The following is a 12,306-nucleotide window of genomic DNA, read 5'->3' as shown; positions in this document are numbered from 1 at the left end:
GTGCATGATGGGAGGTGTAGTTCCAAAGGGAGATTTTGCTTTCTCGCCTCATTCGTCGCTATGGTGACAGGAAAGCTGTGATTAGTGCCCCAACACTGTCTAAAGTTGAGAAGGGGCGGTATGGACAGTCGGATGGAAGGAGCTGAGACCAAGTCCTGTGTCCCTCCCCCTCACTCCCTAGGCAGATGGGCCTGAAATCCAGGTAACTCACTCAGACGCTGCTGTCCCAACAGATATTTTATTGACTATTATGGCGGCCCACAAGTACAGGCCAGTGGCAATGGGTTGAAAAAGGGGATAACTCAGGCCAGTTTAACTACTCTGGAGGTTTAGAGGGGATAATACACCCTAGAATGAAAGTTTAGGGTAAGGGTGGAAAACGTTCTGTCAGAGGAGGAACTGGTATTTTGGATAGGAACTAAAGACACTGTGGGATTTCAACAGTTAGAGACATGGATGGAGACAGGAACAGCAAGAGCAAAGACCAAGAAGCTGGAGAGCACCTGGCCAGTGTGTAAGGCGAAGGACATGAGGCTAGAAATACAGTTGAAGAGTACGTTGGAAATGGCCTCGAGTGCCAGCCAGACTGAGGAATTTGTCACTGAGTTGCCAGTGGCCCCTGAGCAGGCTTGGTCTGGAGTGGGAGAAATATACTCATGTTCGCTTAAAATACAGGAAGACATTGGGGTGACCCTTTGACTGCTTTGGGAGACAAAATAGAGAAGGCTCCTTCTCCTTACTCCCTCTGAGGACTGTGATAACCTGGAGATGTCACTGTGTGTCTGATACTCTGGGTCAGGTAGCTTGCTGAGGAACAGTGGCTCTTGTCAACTCCTACGATGGGTGAGAAGTGCCAGGTTCTCAATATTGGACATCTTCCCAGTATCTTTTTGGAAACAAATGACCTGTGGGAAGTACTATGGGGAAGGCACTGATTCACAGACATGACATCTTGAACATGGGATGTGATGGATGCATCCCTCCTCCACCCCATAACAGGCACCAAGGAGGGGAGGGCCTCCAGCCCCTCGCTCCAATCATTGGCCTACTTTTCATGCATCCTTTGCTTTGCAGTTTTCTTCCCTGGGGAAAAAGACCTCTTCCCCTGAATTATAAGGTTATGGGTTACAATGTCCAGTCCAGTCGGGCAGAGGCAGCAGTTTAACTGAAAGACCAGACTCAGGAACCAGACAGACCTGAGGTTGACTCCCAGCTTGGATTTCCAGGTGTTTTGTCTTGGGCAAGCTACTCCACCTCCCTAAACGTCTCATTTCTCCATGGTAGAATGTGAACTGCCACAGTTATGTGTGAGGATCCAATGATAAACTGTCACAACCTAGAGATTAAAAATGTTACTTTCTTTCTACTTCCTTTTTCCTGTGAACTCAAGGGTTCTTTCTCTTTTCCCTTCTCTCCTTTCTTTCCTTCCTTCCTGTTCTTTTTATTTTTTTATTTTTAAGAGGAGTAGCTTATAGCAGCAATTGTGAGCTCTAGAGTCAGACTTTTGAGGTTTGAATCCTGGAGCCGTCACTTAATGGCCATGTGACCTTGGGCCACCTAATTAATTTGTTTGTGTCCTGGTTTCCTCAACCGTAAAATGGGACTAGTTGTGAGGATTAAGTAAGTTAATATACATAAAAGGTCTTGGAAACTGTTTCTGTGCACTCAATAAACCTTAGCAGTTATTATTATTACAATATAAAAGAGCTTATAAACTGAAGATGAGGACCAGGAGCCAGAACCTCCCCTTCCCCCATCCAACTCTCTGTGGAGACAAGCTCTCAAAGACTTAAGAGTAACTGCTGTGGAAGAGAAGTTTCTAATACCCAACTGGAAAGGAGGGGGACTAATAAGGCAGGAAGAAGGGAGTGGAAAAAAAAAAAGAGAGAGATAGGCCTGGGGTGGCTTTGGGAGGTTGGTAAAAGCCGGGGCTTGCTCTAGAGCTGATTTAAAACAAAACAACAAAACACATGTATGGTTTCTGTAGGCAGGATAAAAAAAAAAGAGAAAAACACCAGAAAGAGTTTAAAGGCTCCGGCCCCCTTTGCAAGCACTGGCTTGGACCTGGCGCCACAATCTTGCAAAGTGGCCCCGCCCGCTGGCTGGCCTGCCCTGGGGTATCAGGTCCAGCGCAGGCACTCAGCGCTCGCTGGCCGCTGGGTGGGAGCGGGGACGGATGGACTACAACTACCGGCATTCACTGCGGCGGGCGGGCCGCTGCACCTGCTCAGTGGGGCCGCCCCGGGCGCCTGGGTATTGATTATTCCATTGTGTGGGACGCCTCGGCTCCAGCCAGTGAATGAGGCGGAGGAGTGAGGGCGAGGAGGAGGAGGAGGAGGAGGAGGAGGAGGAGGGCGAGGAGGAGGAGGAGGGCGAGGAGGAGGAGGGCGAGGAGGAGGAGGAGGCAGGGAGCGAGCGAGTGCCCAGGGTGAATCAATGGAAACCCCCTCACGAAGCCGGGAAAACACTTCAGCCGCAGCCAAATAGCATTGATTATTTTCCTTCACTTCCCTCACCGCCGTGAATTTATTTATTTATTTTTTTCCATCTCCGTCCCCGACGCCCCGGAGTGAGCGCTGGAGGGAGGGAGGAGGAGGGGAAAAAAAAAGGAATCAACACATCGGAGAAGTCCCTTCCAAGAGCCGCCCCCTCCCCTCCCCGCCTCGCGCTGCTCGGCGGCCGCGGTTCGACTCCCGTCCCTGCTTCCAGCTGAGGTGTAAGTGCATCGATTTCCGATGCTGCTGGGTTGGTTTTTTTCTCCTCTCCCTCTCTCTCTTCTTCCTTTCCTTGCTCTTTGGAAGCTGAAGACGGAGGGGAGAGGAGGCACTCGGAGACTGCCGCTGGAGGGCACGGAGAGGGACGGGAAGGGGCTGGGGGAGGGGACACGGACGGACGGACAGACAGACCGAGAGCCTGAGGAGGAGGGGCACGGGTAGGGGGGAGGGGGCGTGCGAGCGAGGATGGTGGTGGGTGGGTGATAGAGATGCAGGGGTGGAGGGAGAGACGGCGAAGGGAAAGGCATCGAGGCTGGTCCAGGAGCCAGCCGGACAGACGGAGGGTAACGAGAGCCTAGACGGACCGCGCCGAGGTGTGCGGGTAGCGGGGGTCCCGGAGGGAAGGGGAGGCCGGGTGAGTGACGGCTCGGAACTGTCAGCCCGGAGGGGCCTGGGTCTCGGCCGCCCCCCGCCGGCTGCGGGATCGGGAACCGCGGCAGGCGGACGGGCTGATGGATGGGCTAGCGTGCTGGGGGTGGGGGTGGGCGTGGGGGTGGGGGTGGGTGGGAGGGGATATGGATACTCTTAATCTTCGATCTTCGTTTTTGCCTGAAGTTGAGCTGGGGTTTTTTGTTTGTTTGTTTGTTTGCCTTTTTTTTTGGAAAGGTGCGAGTAGGTGAGGGGAGGCCACTGCTCCATTCAAGGTGAAGTGTGTCTCTCCTGGCCCCCCAACTCTCCATGCGCTCTTGTCTGCCCCCCTCTCAGAGTAACCCTATCATTTTTGAGCGCTGGACCACGCGTGCTCTCGATGTGCCTGTAGCCCGGCTGATCTCTGTCCATGTGTCCCTGCCTCTTGATTTTGTCATTTTTTCACCTCATTCATTCTCCCCACCCATCCATCCCTGGGTCTGTGTGTCACTGTCTCCGCATGTGACTTCCTATCCGAGTGATCCTCTTGCTGTGTGTCCCTGTCACTGTCATGCCTTGGCTCCCTGACTTGTCTGTCTAGGACCATCTAGGACTCCATGCCCTCTCTTTTGGGGTCCTTATGATATCGCTGGCCTTCTCAGGCTACTTTTTTCATGCTTATGGTTGTGGTAGTCACTGGTCAGGGGCCTGCAAAGAGTCTGAGGGATGGAGCAGATGTATTTCTCCCAAGGACTCAGGTACCCTTTCAGCACAGCCAAGACCGACTCCTCTTCCACCTTCACCCGGGAAGCTTTGGAACTTCTAGCATTGTTGACTGTCTCCTTTGCCATGTGCCTGTCTCACCCACCAGGACCTTTGGTCTCCTGTGTGTCATCTGCCTCTCCAGGAGCTTCCCACCGCAAACCTCTTCCTTGCTGACTTGATTTCCTCCCTTCCCTCACTTGGCCATTGTATATTTTTTCATTTCCCCATTTTGTTTCACCCCTTTTTTTGCATTCCTATCTCCCGTGGTCTCCCTTGCCTATTCCTTACCTTTGTTCCCATAACCTGCCCTCTGCCTACCTTTTCTCCTTGATCACCCTAATTCCCTCTTATCCCTTATCCTCTCACTGAGCATTTTAACCTCAGCAGCAAAAGGTACCAGAGAGGAAGGGGCTGGGAGAGGTAGGGAGTATGGTTTGTGAAGGCACATAAACAGGCCAAGAAATCAATTTAATGGGCTTCCAGGGGCATATAACCCCTTCATCAGTCAGGGCCATTATGTCCATTAACTGTCAACTTTGATTTTGTAAGGGGGCATTCTCTAGGACTCTGAACTCCACCCTGCTTGGTTGCCTCTCATCCTTCAGGTCATTCTAGATATCAGTGGCTTTTTCTTCACTTTCTAGTTCATCTTCTTCCTGGCCCCCCTGTTATTATCATATTTGGATTCAGCACGATCCTTTATGTGGCCGTTTTCATTCATATGACAGAAGCTATCTTGTGCAAGAGGCCAGGTTCATTCAGCCTAAAGAATGGGAAAGGTGGATAAAGAGTCTGGGGAGTTTACCTTGTGTTAAGCCCATCATTGTTTTCCAGCCCTTGGAGCTTGCAAGGGTAAAAGGAGGAGGTAGATAGGGGCAGAAGATGGAAGATTTCCGAGGTGAACAGTGTTCCAGAAAGGAAGGAGAGGCTGGGTGCAATAAATGTATGGGGTAGAGAAATGCATGACGTGAGGGATGTGCAAAAGGAAGGGAAGAAAATCCATGCGGAATGGGGGCAGGGAAGGAACCGAGGGGTGATTGGGAGAATGAAATAAAACATGACTTGATAGCGATAGAGAAGATGGAGAGAAATGATAGAGTATTCCTCAAGAGGAGGTCAACAGAAAAGGCAATATGCAATGAATACAATTGTAAAGTGGGGGAAGGGAGGAACTGAAGAATAATATGAGGTGGAAAAAGAGTATGGTACAAAGAAGGTAAATGGAAGGCAAGCGGAGGAGTGCTGAAGCAGATCAGAGCTGCACAGAGCTTGGTAGGGGGAAAAAAGGAGAGGATGAGGTATCAAAGGAAACAAATGCCTCTGGTGTGAGGGGGACACAGCGTGACCGGTGCAAAGAGAGCGCCGCAGGAGGAGTGATTTGGAAAAAGGCATAGCAGAAATACCATTGGGTGAAGCCCCACAAGAGAGAGATGCCAAAGGAGAGGCAGAGAACCCTCAGAGATACTGGTGAAGAGAGACAGAAAGAGAAGCTTCTGAGCATTCATTCCATTGGGCACATCCCTCACTACCCCACCAGAGGCCTTTGCATTTCATTCCCAAGCCAGGGGGACCCAAGCAAAGAGATGAAAAAAGTAGAAATCCCATTTACTTTACCTGACAGGAACTTGAATCTTTCTAGCCCCCTGAGAACCAAAGATCTCAAGCCTCTGATGTCATAAATTGCTGGTGTTGCCTTGGCAACCTGACAGGGTTCCTCCCTCCATGATGTCAGAGCAGCTGGTGTTACCTTGAAACACATAGAGGAAGAACTTGCTGCTTTGCTGGAGCTGTACACGTATGGGGCCGGGGCCCGAGTCTGATGTGTAGGATTCCTGGGTCTTAGCTCAGAGTGAGATCTTGTATTTGATTGCCCAAGGTTCACTAGATCCTGCAGGAGCAAGAGACGGGAACTTGGGAGACAGGGGGCATTGAAGACTGGGTGGTAGGACTGAAAGACAGGCAAAAAAGGAAGAAAACTGGAAATGGCAGTTACAGAACATGAGACGGGCGTTATGAGCAGGGAGGAGAGTTATTGAAAATGTAAGATGAACCTAGCTCTGGGTTTAGGAGTGGAGACTGAAGCTGTAAATGCAAAGAGAAGAGATCAGAGCTGTGTGAATGTAACCTGATGCAGGGATAAAGAGGAGGGTTCTGAAATGGCAGCGGGCACAGTGGAATTTGGCTGGGGCTGCTTTAAGTTGGAGAGATGAAGCTGTTGGGTGAGAGACCCAGGGTGAGTCATGATGGTCTTATGAGCAGGGGCCTTGTCCATCTACTTTCCGACTGTTTTCCCAGCACCTCGCCCAGCGTCTGTCACATAGAAGATGCTTCATATCTGTTGATCGAATGTTGAATAATAGGGAAAAGCTAGGGAAAAGAGTTTCCCACCTCCCTCTTACCCCAACCTTCAGGCCTAAGTCTGCATAAGTGGGCAAGTCGGGAAAGTAGAAACTGAAGGAAAGGTCTGGAGGGGAGTTTTCTGATCAACACTGAGATCTCAGGTAGAGGGAGGAGAGACTAGGTCAGGGGCACACCCGGAGTCAGCTCAGGGCAGCCACACTTGGAGGGTTGACTCCAGGGTCTGATCCGGGGAATCTTTGTAGAGATAATAGGAAGAAAACATGAATGAACAATCTTAGGAGCCCAAGAGGAAGATGTGGAGGAGGGTGGAGAAAGGGGGTGGTTTCCAGAAAAGGTTGGGAGCTGTTTCCAAAGACAGAGTGGGTGGATTTGAATTGGAAGTGGCATCCCGGGCCGACTGCATTCCCAATGATGAAACCACAATTGAACCCATCATACCCCTGCCCTTCCCGCCATGTGACAAAGAGTTCATAAAGCAACACCAGGGCCATCCTAAACACCTTGTCCCAATCCAGGCAACTCCAAGGAAGTCAGCATTGGCCAAGTAGGCCAACAAGCAGGAGGCACAGACCTGGATGTAAGAACCCGGTGAGGGATGGCCTTGATGCCTGATTGCTCACTGTTGAAAGAGTCCAGAGGTATCTGGAAGGTGGGGAGGGAGGCAAGTGATGCAGAGCTCACCACAACTCTGAATGAAATCTGCAGAGAGGTCTCAATACACAGAAGGTTTAGAGAAAGATGCACTAGTCAGGGATTATAACCTGTCCCGTTTCTGTGGTGAAGAGTCCGAAGGACTCTGAATGGATTGGGACTCTAGGAAAGAAGACCTGGAAGGGAGCAAGCAACCTGGGAGCCCTGGGGGAGAGAATCTGGCTATAATAAGAAAGGCCAGGGTGACTGGAGAGTCCTGGGGAGGGGGGCACCCCGAAGGGAGGGCAGTGGCGGCTGGGTGCACTGTCAGCCGCCACCATGGACTTGGGCAGCTCATATTTTGCAGCAGGCGACAGGCTGTCGACACGGCGGTCCTTTACCTCACAGTTAGAAACTCATTTCATTGATTTTTCCATCTTTCTTCTCTGGCTTCTCAGTCATCCCACCACTCACTTTCCCAGAGCCCCTTGCCTCTCTGGGGAATGCCCCAGGGGACTGCCTGCCCACCCCTCCTCCACCCCAGGCTCATGTGACAGGGGTTAAAGATTTAGAGGGGCTTCTAGCACCCCCCCTCCCCCCTCCCCCCCCCACCACCGAGGTAATCCCATTGGTTCTCAGTAGCCCCCTCTTGTAGGAACTAGTCCAGAGACCAGGGCCTCTGTTAGGTCGTTCAGGATGCCCAGTTAAGAGGGGACAGGGCTAAGATCCACCTGTTCTGTCACCAAGCTATACCACTGAAGTGCAGGCTGCATGTCCCTGGAAGGAGACATCTTTTTCTAATTCGTCCTGACACAGCTTTGTATCCCTTAAAATTTTTCTTTCAAAGTCAAGTGAGAGAACAGGAGCGGCCTCTGTGTTTGGACAGGAATAAGGGATTACATTAAAGCTAAGCTTCTAGCCTTGGAGTCACATCAGGGCCATCCACTGGAACGGTGCTTGCACAGGCGCCTGTGCAATTAGGAGGACATAGTAGCAAGAGCTCTCTTCTCAGAGAAGAAGGTAAATGTATGCAGTGTCTAGTTCAGTGTAGTGTGTTGACCTGCAGGCAGTGGGGCAGGATGGGTGTGGGTCAGAAATTTTTACTTCATGTGTGGACATTTCCCTAGTGCCTCCTCCAGTCACAGCCAGCTACCCTCAGCCTCTCCCCCTGGGGCTGGGATTGGACAAAAGGTTAAGAGTCAATTGCCAGTCATTTGGCTTCTCAGTGAAGGAAGGCAGAGGGTGGGACAGAAGTGTTAGATGGGGTTTCCCTGAGGAACGAATGGGATACATGCCCTTTCTATCCTCAAAATTTTCAGTCCTTGTTTTGCTAGTGACCACCCCCCCAGCTCAGTCTTATGGCTCTGTCCTCCTTTTTCTCTCTGGTCTCTGGGAGGTTGTTTCTCTGAGGCCCAGTGTGTCTTGGGTGTGGGGTGTCTGAATCTAGATTCTGCTACCTCCTCTGACTCATGGGCCTGTCTGCCCCCCTGGCAACTGTCTTCCTTTCTGTCCAGCCACTTCCAGGTTCTGGACCACTGGCCTACTTGGGCCGGAATGCCTTCTTCCATCTTGTTTCTCCCAGCTACCCGATTTTCAAAACCCAGAGGTAAATCCTGGTGCTTCCGGGAGAGGAGTGCACTTGAGGTTAGGAAGAGAGACCGGGGCAGGCCAAGAAAGGAGTGTGGGACGGATAAGGGCAGGCAGGAGTGGGAGAAGCGGGGGCAGGCTGAGTATGACCGAGGAAGGGAGTCCGAGGTAAAAACCATGTGACTTGGAGCCGACGTGAAGGCCACAATTTAAATGAAAAAGAAAGGAGGGCGGTAGACTGCGCGGCCGGGTAAAGAAATGGGAAGAGCAAAACCGGGAGCCTGACCCCCTGCCGGGAAACGAAGGCTGTGGGGAGGAGGAGGGAGGGAGAGTGGCTGGGGAGAGGCTTCAGGCGGAAAAGGCAGCTCTGGCTCAGCCTCTGTGGCAGTCCTGAGTTCAAGCCGTGCTGGCTTTGACCCTTGTGGGAGGAACTGAAGTGGCAAATTAACGACGATAATGAAGTCACTGCTCCTTGTTTGTCTTTGCTGGTTTCCCCTTGAGATTTGTCCTCTGGCCAGACGGGGCAACGTGGGGGAGGGGAGGGCCATCGGCGGGGAAGGGCGGGGGAGGGGCGCGGAGGAGAGGACCGGGAAGTGGAGACGCGGGGGCCGAGCGGACCCGAGCGAGGAGGAGGAACTCAGGCAGGGAGGAGGCCGAGGGAAGGGGACGCGCCAAGAGTAGGGGAGAGGAGAGAGCGGCGGCAAGATGGGAGGGAAAAGAACAATGGAGAACAGGGCAGGGAAGCCTGGAAGGAGGAGCAGAAGACCGGGCGGGAGAAGGAGAGCTGGCACCGGGAAATGGCGAGCCGGAGGGAAAGAACGTGGCCGGGGCTGCGGGAGCTGCAGCTGGCGGGGCCAGTGGGCGGGGCCTCATCTCCATCTCTAATGGCTGTGAAATGAGGTTAGCTCCATTAGAGGCGGCGAGAGTGTAACGGGATCATACTCATTAGGGCTGGGCCATCCCAGTAATTACCACCACCCCAAACACGCCCGCGCCAGCCGGGCCGCCGAGCACAAACAGGCACGCGGCAACACACCCGCACCGGGCAGCCCCGCCGCCCGCGGCCCAGCGAGCAGCCCCGGGCCCACGCGGGCAAGAACTAGGGCCTGGGGAGACCCAGCCCCAGCTGGAGGTCTGACAGCTAGCGCCTTCACGAACCCCGAAGATGTGCCGGGACAGACACGTACGCCCTCAGCCACGCACGCAATCAGAAAGCAGTGAACACACACGTACACCCCAACTCAGGAAATAAGGCACGTGAGTGAATAATTATCATTTCTATTTATTGATCCCAAAGTGCTGGCCTGGATAATGATCATCTCAACGGACACCACTCCATGAGGAGCTATTCCCCATTCTGTATACGAAGAAACAGTTTTTAAGCAACCCACCTGAGGTCATTTACATAATGCAGACAACTAAAATTTGATTCCGGGTCTGTCTGACCCTAAAGGCCAAGTTCTACAAGAATGCTCTGCTGCTTGTCTTGAAGCTCATATGTTATTATGGATGCATATGTGTAGACCTCCAGCTTTAAGAGACATTATCACAAATTAATACGCATATCCCCTACCTTTTGATTTCTATCTCCAGCCACCCCCCAAACACAAACACACAAAAGGAATGGCCAGAGCCCCTCATTGACTGCAATGTGAATAGCACCCCCTGGAGTTGCACAAAGCAGTGGTCCTGTTCTGGCTCATCTTTTACTAAGAAACTGAGAGCAGCCATCTAACACCTTCAAGCTCAAAGAGGAGCCTGACAGCTTATATGCTCAAGGGGACACACATAGGACAGAGTAACACACAAAAACCTCAAAGACCTTATTCAAAATGCACAGCAGCTAGAGTTCAGAAGCTAACAAATTAACCCAAGAGCCGAGTGCTGGGGTCAGGCTACGGGAGTCCAGTCTAGACTCCACATCTTTCCAGGTGTGAGACCTTGAAAATTCCTTTCCCCATCAATGTCTGTTTCCATGTTTGTAAAATGGGGATGAATGGCTGTATCTATTTCATCAGATTGTAGTGGAGAATTAGGGGATGCAATTTCCAGGGCTTGGCACAGTGCTGGCACGTGGTAAACATTTAAGGATACTATTATTATTAGTTGTCTTGTTGTAACACTATTTAAATGGAGCCATTACTATGACAAGGTTCACGTAGACTCCAAGAATCAGAAGGTTTTATTTATATTACAATGGTATTCTTTCTATTAATTCTAAAGAATTGTGTGTAATTCCTTTCAAGTGCAGGGACCTTCTACAGAGGTCCTCTATGCCAGGAGCAGATAGGTTCCTGAATCTGAACTCAAGAACACTACTCCCTGCCCTCATATAAAAGGGTTCAGAGCTGGCCTTGTGGAGTTGTCCGAGCCTGAGTCTCCCAGGGGCACCTACAAGATCACACAGCTCCACACGGCTGTCCTAATCCTTGTGGTGTCATTAAAGGAGATGCTTGGGCAAGAGGATCCACTCCTCTCCAGCACTTCCACCCCTCCAGCAGCAGACACCCTGCAGCCCACTCAACAAAGTCATGCAAATGTGGATGGATGTTCCACTAGCTGGTTGTGGTTTTAGTCCACGGCTTCCCTTTGACCCGTCTGCTCCCAGCCTATCCCCATCTTCCTCCTCTCTGCCTCTGCTTTCTCCTCACATCTCACCTAGTTCCATTATGCCCACCTGAAGCATCTTGCAAGGTGTAAGACACAGTTCCCGGGCTCCATCCCTCTCACTGGGGACAGGCCACCTGCCCAATCTGATGCCAAAGCCGGGAGGCCTCCATGAGATTCAATAATCACACTTGTGGATCAAGATTTGGCCCCGTCCCCCAACTTCCCTGCCTCTCCCTTTCCCTCCCTTCTTCTTCCCTCTTCCTCTCTACCTTAGCTGTCTCTTTCTTTACCCTCTATGACACACCTTCTCCTGCCTAAGTGCTTCATTCCCTGCCAACTCTCATTTTCTGTCTTTTGGACATATTTCACAAAGTAAACACTCCCAAATATTTGGGGTGGGGGGAGATGGAGAGGTCTAGGAGAGGTAGGTAGGATTGAAATGGTGGAATAGGTACTGCTGAAACTAATATTACAATATGTTATTTACTAGAATTTATTTTTTTAAAATTTTTTATGTTTATTTTTTTATTTTTGAGAGAGACAGAGCATGAGTGGGGGAAGAGCAGAGAGAGAGAGAGAGACAGACAGAATCCGAAGCAGGCTCCAGGCTCTGAGCTGTCAGCACAGAGCCTGACATGAGGCTTGAACCCACAAACTGTGGGATCATGACCTGAGCTGATCGGACGCCCAACCGATGGAGCCACCCAGGCGCCTCTGTTATTTACTAGAATTTAAATAAAAACTTGAAATATGAAAAAAAAGAATGGAGGAATAGGTGTACCTCTTGTTTCCTTTTGAATAGGAAGGGAAGATTTAGAGATAGAAAATGATAGTGTTTTTCGTTTTTTTGGGGGGGGGGAGTGTGAGGGGGAAAATGAAAGTTTGTTTATTTTGAGAGAGCGAGAGAGAGCAGGGGAGGGGGCAGAGAGAGAGAATCCCAAGCAGGCATCACACTGTCAGCAAGGAACCCACAAACTCAAGAGTTGGACATTTAATCGACTGAACCATCTAGGCGCCCTGAGAAAATGATAGTTTTAAATGAAGGGAGTGGCCATATAGTTTTGATCCAGGTATTAACCGCTTTTGCACCCAGTCCAACTGTGAGCCTGGGCAAGGCTTCCATTCTCTGCTCTCAGATGATGGGGTGTCTCGAGGCCTGGCAATCGAGAGGGCCAAGTGAGAAATGAACTCTGCTGCTGGGCAGACTTAGCTTTAAATCCTGGCCACTGAA

At 51.2% G+C, this 12,306-nt stretch overlaps 1 protein-coding gene across 5 annotated transcripts in view; it reads left to right on the top strand.

Moving 5' to 3' along the window:
* Position 1: 1 nt before the first annotated feature.
* The window catches only part of ZFHX2 (zinc finger homeobox 2), a 33,153-nt gene continuing 20,848 nt past the window's right edge, over positions 2–12,306 (top strand). Inside the window, exon 1 of one of the 5 annotated variants that reach the window (XM_027065434.2) lies at positions 2–202. The gene's annotated coding sequence lies outside the window, so the exon portion shown is untranslated. Of the gene's footprint in view, positions 203–2,373; positions 2,717–3,302; positions 5,737–9,079; positions 10,397–12,306 lie in introns of those variants that run through there. The other 4 variants (XM_027065432.2, XM_027065433.2, XM_027065439.2 and 1 more) reach the window with 4 other exon arrangements.

This window comes from Acinonyx jubatus, chromosome B3 (genome assembly GCF_027475565.1).
Source record: "Acinonyx jubatus isolate Ajub_Pintada_27869175 chromosome B3, VMU_Ajub_asm_v1.0, whole genome shotgun sequence".
Classification (NCBI taxonomy): Eukaryota; Metazoa; Chordata; class Mammalia; order Carnivora; family Felidae; genus Acinonyx; species Acinonyx jubatus.
This window is presented reverse-complemented; position numbering and strand designations above follow the sequence as displayed.